Raw genomic sequence first — 8,033 nt, 5'->3', positions numbered from 1 at the left:
CAAACACACACATACACACACCAGACAGTCACACTGTTTGGTTCTCTACTCCGGCCAGTGATGATGATGTAACATAATAAACAGAACGGTGGTTTTTCAAGTGGGGCGTTTATCCTCACTATTTCTGCTGAGATTCTCTCCCACCACGCCTACAGTGAGTTCGTCTTTGAAATGACTGTCTGTTTGTTGTCGCCGGGCTTCGGGCTCCCTGAGTGCTGTGGTAATCTTGTTTGATGAATATTGTGCCCAGACTACTTAAAGATGTTTGCTGTTCAAATTACAAATCTGTATTTTTCAAACCTGCTTCTCCATTTAATGTTACACCATCTAAAACATTATCAGTGACAGTGGCTCACTTTTCATTTTTATTTCTTTATTTCTTTACAACGTGCCGCTAACACCTGTGTTAAAAAAGAGCCACTGTTAGTCTGCAATGAGAGACTATGGAAGGGACATGGAAACATGCTTTCTTTGACTCTTATGAGCATTAAAGGGTGTTTGAACATTAACAGCGATGTGAAGCCTTGATGCTACTACAGTGTCCTTGCTTTGTCTGTTTGCACGAGGTTGTTTGTCCAGTATTTTATTGTACATGTACAATGACAATAAAGAGCTATTCTAGTCCATTCTATTCTATACATGCAGACATGTCGATGGTGGTATTCTCACATCTCATTTTGAAGCCGTTATACCCCTCTACTGAGATTTGGTGGTACTAGCCATACAAAAAAAGACTGTTAGCTAGCGTGGAATCGCACCTTAAAATTATTATCAGTTTCATAGCTACTGTTGGTGCTTTATAGTTACAGATAACATGCATAGAAAAGACGGTGAAGCCTCTGTACCTGCATTCTTTAAAGCTTTTAGCACGAGGAGACTGCAAAAAGATGTCCAGTTGTCTAGAAAGCAACAGTGACCACTCCTGTTTTAAGGGCTAATATTCTATTTATTTTGTCCATTGACGGTTCAGAATGTTCTTATATAAAAAGCTTGGCGATGAAAAGATTTGATCTGGGTGGAAAAACAATGGAAAATGAAAATAAAGGTACATGATCATTTTTAACAGCGAACTAGTGCATTGGCAATTCCAGATTTCTCAGTTGACAACCTCCAGCCTATTTAATGCTTTTTACCATGTTGTACAATAAGAGGTTTAAATAGATTAAACGCTTCTTCATTGAAATAAGGTTGATATCGCACAGACGTGGTTTCAACAGGATACCCTTTGATTGATAAGTTGGCACCATGTGGACATGCAGTCTCTTCTGTTTCCCGGTTAGATCAAATATTTTATGGTATTAGAAAAAGCAGAGGTGTAGATAATAACACAGTGATGGCTGAATTCCATGTATTCCTCTGCTTCAGTTTAATAATAATAGCTCTCTCTGACACTGCCATGAATAGAACAAAGGAAGCTTTGATTTTATTAGTGACACCTGTGCTTTTCTTCTACCTAAAGTTGAAACGTCCTACACTAAAGGCCTTTTGTCTTTAGTGTAGGATTTTAAAGCATCCGATTCTTCGGGACACCACACTAAAACGATCATAGTGACCTGATCAAATGTCAAACAGAGTCAGATTCATTGCATTCATTGCACAGCCAAGTTTAGGTTTCAGCAGGTGAGCCCAAAAGGACAGAGCATCTAATTTAATCTATCTTGGGACCGCTCTCTGCACTGCTCACCCCAGAAAAAATGAGTGACAGAGGATGGCCTGTTGCCTTTGTGCTGTGTGTGTGGCCGTGGGGCGGTGAGTTAATGCAGGAGATTGACTCTTAATTGCAGTGGGGAACGCTCATCTTTTCTCATTAATGAGAAGGAGCCCGAGCCTAGAGATTTTCTCATCACATAAATACACTCCTCCACCGGCCAGGTTAAGTGCTGTTTAGAATATTGGCCTTCTTGCATATGATTTTTTTTTTCTGGACCACTATGTCTCAGATAGTGAACACAAGCAAAAGATGAAATGGGAATAAGGCAGGACTCAAAGGTTTGCGGTGTTGTTTGCTGTCGGGGTGGGTGGGGAGTGGGGGGTGTCTCTGAAGTGAGCCGGTCACATGTGTGATACGAGTCGTGAAGAGGCAGGGCCCCGTCCAAAAGGGGGCTGGTGAAACCTCTTCATAGAGCCTAACGAGGCAGATGAGATGGCCATTTATGGGATCACGTTTCATTTGCATTTCGTCCAGCCTCCAGATCAAAAGACAACCTTAATTTGAGGGCTGCACCAATAGAAAGTGAGTGCTTCCTGATGGATACAGATGTTGTGGCTGAAGCAGAGCAGAGGCAGTAGAGCTGCTCTGCGGGCCTGTCTGTCTGTGAGTCTGTGAGTCTGGAGGTGGGGGTGTGGTGGGGGTTAACCTCCGCCTAAAGGACGACCACTGGCTCCCCATGATGCATAACCGTGAGGGATTAGAGAGCACAAAGCAGCAGACTGTTTGGTGGAGCACTAAAATGTGCTCCTCTGGGGCTCATTGAAAAATGATTGCCGATTAAGTGTTTGAAGTCTGCCAAAGACGAGTGTGCGTTTTTAGTGGGATGACGATGAAACTCTATCTTTCCTGCTTATGCAGGCAATTTTCCCTCTCTTTTTCCACTAACTGTACCATGATGTGTGTTCTCTTGTCGTGCCTGGAGTTGAGGTTGCCAAACTCATTTCACCTCTTGGACCCCAGCTTGACTGGAAGCCAGACAACCAAAAGTGATAAGAGTGAATTAAGCTGTTACTCTCCAGCGGGAATGTTATTATACCGCCAGAGAGAGGCATTGATTTCCCTATGAGAACAACAGGTGAGCTTGTAGAAAATAACTTGGAGTCTGCCTAAATAGCAGGTAATACCGGGTCTATAAAGATAGAATTATGTTAATGGAAATAAAGAAGATAAGGTTGCATAACTCAATTCACGGAGGATAAATTGGGTCAATCCTAATACCGTATTTAGAGCGCCATAATAGTCATAATTTCTAGGGGGTCCTATTCGTGCAATGGCAAGGATTGCTAAAATCTTTTATTTTCAAGTGGCATTTATCCAACATGATTTACAATTGTCGTAGGTATTTATTCCAAGTATAAAGCGGTGAATTACAACCCTTAGAAAATTCCCTGAACAAAATCATGAAGTATAGCGTCCGCTGTGATGCCAGGGTCAGTCAAAGTCAGCCTCCTGAGGCATATGGGACTGTGCTTCCTTTGATTAATTGAACCCCTAAGAAGACTAATACTCTGAAGTGAACTGGAGGAAATAATTTGTGCAAGAGACAATGTCGAGAGTGATGACAAACATAGCTTAGCGTTTCCCTTGTTGCACCTCAATTCCCCGCAATGTCAGCTTTGAAACTGCGGCGCTCCTCAATATATTATCGTGTTACACTCATTTGTTTTCATTATTGCATCAAAGAGGATCTGGTCATGCAGCGGCCATTTTCCACCGTACGGAGGCCTAGAGAACAAATGTGACTCTGGAGTCACTTCGGGGTTATGTAAACAATGACGAGTCTGCAGTTTAATAAAGGGTTAGACTCACATTCTTATGTTACTACATAAAGAGAGCAACAGCCACTGAACTTCAGGGTAAATACAAATATTCTATGTTGTCCTGTTCTGGAGTAATATTTGAATTTCTAAGTTAATTACAGCTACATTCACATCCTGTTATAGCCCGCCGAGCCTTCGATTTTACATCGTAATAAAACGCCACGAACTCGACTTTCGTCTCGGCGGTGTTGGTAAACAAAGCAGGAAGATTTGTTTTAGAGTTGTAAAATGAGCCGAGTATGTTAAGTAGTCTCACAGAGAGGCTGCAGGGCTGGGGGTGAAGGGTGAAGCCGGCCCCAGCGGACAGGTGGAGGTAAGTTGAGAGCCATGCCACCCAAGGGGAGGATGAACTTGAGACGTGTCCCTCACCGTCCCGTGAAGGTGGAGGTCAGCAGACAGCCACTCTGATCGCCCGAGATGCCCCAGTCAGCGGGAAGGACCGGACCCTTCTTCCCTCTGATGAAATGAAGCCACCAGCGGGCCGGGTCAGTCTCAATTAGGACTCATAAACTATCATCAAAACCTCAAAAGCTGGTCTCCAGTACTCGGGTGGTCAGGGCAGAACAGAGCACATCTTTGTGCCGCGAGAGTGTATCGCTCATGCGTGAAACAGACACGCCTTGTCCCACTGTCTGAGATGTATCTCTCAGTCAGCATGGAAACAGCCTCCTCAAAAGTTTGTACCGTTGTCGACTTTTGCTCCAAAAAAGCAAGAGTTAATTAACTCTGGGAAAAAGCACTCACAAGTGTCACAATCCCTTCACAGGCAATTTCCACCTTATATGGAGCTTTTATACTAATCTCCCTAAGACATCAGACTACGGTTATAACCGTCTATAAGCCCAGAGGTTGTTTGTTTTCCACTAGCATCTCTATCTAAGGCAGATTTATTGTTTGTTTTTGAAAGCCGGTAATTAAGGCAGCTGCAAATTTGTATTTCTGTTGTCTGAGGCCTGGGGCCGGGATTAACAGCATTTAGCATTGTGGAGCGTACCCCGCCCCCTTTAAATAGGGTCAATTAAAAAATACAAAAAAAACACGAGAAGATGAGTTTGTGCCTTTAAAACACAGAAGAAGAAAAAATGCTGTTTGACATGTTGATGCGGTTGTTCAAAAAACGAGTCACTCGTTAATTGTGTATTCACGCACACTGCATTAGCTGGTGAATATAGCAGCAGTACATATATTTTTAAAAAAGCACAGGACTAATGTTTATTTAGTGCTCTTGACAGGCAGCTGTACATATATACATAAAATAAAATTGATACACTGATAAGGAAATGATTAATAAGTGGTATATTTCCTGCTCTTCAAAGCTTGACATGAATCACATATTGTTCAGAGAAATAATTACAGCTACACCTACGGTTGGATTCTGATTTTTGACACCAAAGTGACGCGTGAAGCCAAAAGGTATTTGAAATGGCCGTTGCTTTCTGACACTCATTACCCCGGCATTACAAGAACACGTCAAGCATGAACATTTTTCCAATTTCTGCGGTAGAATTGAACAAAGGGTTACATTATAGCCCAGGAATCCTTAGACGCTCACTAGGCATTATTTACCCTAGGCTGCGCCCATGGGTGACATCTCAACTCCCTGGGTTATTACACCTGCCCATCAAGCCTCGGCTCTCAGCCTTTTTTTTTTTGTTTTCTTTTTTTTGTTCGGTAAAAAACATGTCTGAGCTGTCACTGGGATCGACCCGCTGCACAGACTTGCTTACCGGGAGGAAGTTTTCTGTTTCTGACGGCCCGTTTGAAAGCAGATCAAGGCGATAAGCCAGATTGAGCAGGTAATAAGTCATTTTAACTGATTCATCATTTAACTCACTCTGACGGACTGATATCCACACTGATAATATCTGCTACAAATTATAGGCTGTGAAAAGATCGACTTTACAGGCTCAATCATGTGACAGTGAAAGATTTCGCTTGTAGATTTCTGCTTCAACCTCAGGGTACAAGTGATAATTTCCTAGCAAAGCAATGTTTCCTCCTGCTGTTTTTTACACATTTGTAGACATTATCTGAAGGACGTGCATGTTAGAACCCAAGAAGTGGGATCAGAGATTAAACACACGAGCAATCACATCTTATTCGGCAGTAGTGCAGCATAGATGCTTCGGTCCAGTAAATCCTCCTGCACGCTCCTCTCAGGCAGCACTCTCACCTAAACCTGTTTCTAGTAGCAAGAACGCAGCTGAAGAAGACTACACACCTTCTTCCACAGAGCAAACTATGCACTCCTGGCAGTGTTGCTGTAAACAAACTCTAAATAAGGACCATTTCTACCCTTTGTATAAAGGTGTTTTTTCTTTTTATAGTTTTTAAAATATAAGTTATTTCAACTTTAACCATTGCATCCTCTCAGCTGTGTTTTTTCAAGAATCAGTGCAATAAATGAGAAAGGCCAACCAGCAATGAGGGAATAAATTCTATATTTAGAGCAGCTTTTCTGTCAAATAAATGGATTTCTGTTTTTACAGCTTTGCCAGGTTATAGAACTTTAATAAGGTTTATATTTGCTGTTGTAGCAATAATGCAGTACACCAGACACACTACATTTCCTGCAAAAACAGCTGTGGCGCTTTGGGAGAAAAAAGAAGCACTCAGTAGCCCCAGAAATTATTCATCATAGTTACAGTGTTGTAAAAAAAAGAAAAGAAAAGGACTTTGAGTGTGCATCGTGCATGTTTTTTAGTTGTAGTTCTGTTGAACGAGAGATGGTGGCCACCCCAGGGGAGCTCTCTCTTGTAGTCAAACTTCAGCATGCTCTGGTAATCCTGTTAAATAAGCGAGGACTTGTAGCACCTCCAGCAGATTAGATGTGACCAGAACTGAGGAAACACCTGAGCGAAGCCAGAAATTTGACCAACTCCGAAAGACAGAGCAAAGTGAAATAAAGTGGAAGGGAGTTTATGTTGTGTTACGCTGAGGTGGAGCCGTCGTTGAGTCAAGTTGCTTCAGGGCATGAGAGGGGAGGTCGTTAAATGAGCCAGTCCTGCTTTACTGTACCTGATATTAAAATAAATCAGAATCATATGCATCTTTGAAGCATTCACATGTGAAACGATGAGTCCTTTAAGAGTGTAATTTACCGACCTTGTTTTGACTAATATGAAGAAGACGTCCTACAGGACATACGTGAATGTACAGAACGTGACTGCACTGTATATCTGCAAAGGTAGAGCGTGCTCCAGAGGGGAAGTTTATTTTTCCTCATACATTCCTCCACCTTAGCTCTGTCATAAGCTATTTTCTGCTCCGCTGCAAATCCTAATTGATCGAGTTCAATCTCAGCTTTACGTTACATGGGCAGATGACATCATTTGATACCGATATTTTGCGCCGTTCTCGTGGGCTAATGTTGTTTTGCCAGCTTTATGGCAACGCACCGTCTAGACAAAGGCATATGTACACAAAAATCAAGCGTATAAATGTTTAGACAATCATTATTTTAATTTAAAAATTTTAAGGTTGACTTACCTGCGGTGGATGGTGCCAGTCATTGTTGGATGGTGACAGCGCGAGTGTTATGCTAAGGCCTCCGGTGCTTTGGTCTTTTTCAGGCTCGCATGCTTCACGGGGCTAAGTCAAGAGTGGAGAGACAATAGTGCAATTTATTACACAGCTGAAGATCAGGTTCTGCTGTCAATCCTGGCTTTGCTCAAAGGATGTGCCGCGTGCTTGTGTGTGTGTGTGTGTGTGTGTTGTTTCAGTTGTGATGATGGAAGTTATTTTGTGCATTGTCACCCAAGTCTGACATTTCTGACAGTCAGCACTCTCGTCAAACAATCCCTTCATAATCCTCCACTTTTTAAACAAACACGATGTGATTAAATGCTGTGAAATAGTTTCTTAAATGTGGTGGCTGAAACCCAGGTACCTGGATTTAGTGGTCACAACCCTAAAGGAGGAATTTCTCTCTCACATCTCCAATTAAAAGATACTAGTGTGATTTTTTTTCTCTTGTACTTCCATTTAGTTACTTCTATGAAAGTAGCATTTTCTGCTTAAAGATCTTTATAATCTTCTAAATGCCTTAATATGTAGTTTTCTGTTTTTTCTTTAACAAGACAGTTAAGACACCCTCAAACATCAGTCACTACAGGCTTTATTGGCATTCATTTCTTCAGGGTAGTACAGCAGCCTCCCAGAGGGGCTGCTAAATCAACCTTAAGACCCAAGACTAGTGCTTTAACCCCTTGACTACCTCTCTCCAACTCCTCCCCCCTTTTCAAGCTTGTCCTTTGGACATTTACTAATAAACAACAGGTCAGCACCTGCAATGGCAGGTGATTTATTTAACTCCGAACAGCCGTGACGAGCTTGCAGTGAGGAGGGAGGTGGGTTGGAGGTTAAGGGGGGAAGATCCTCCCCAGAAAACCAGCTCCCCGGCCCCCGCAGGCCTGGAAGTCGACTCCCCCACTGTAAAGCACTTAGTGCTCACTTCGTTCTGCTTCTCATCTGACTGTTTTCTTTATTTCCCCAGTAAAAGA

The sequence above is a fragment of the Astatotilapia calliptera genome, chromosome 13 (assembly GCF_900246225.1).
Source record: "Astatotilapia calliptera chromosome 13, fAstCal1.2, whole genome shotgun sequence".
Lineage (NCBI taxonomy): Eukaryota > Metazoa > Chordata > Actinopteri > Cichliformes > Cichlidae > Astatotilapia > Astatotilapia calliptera.
The sequence above is the reverse complement of the archived record's forward strand: the minus strand, read 5'-3'. Positions refer to the sequence as shown.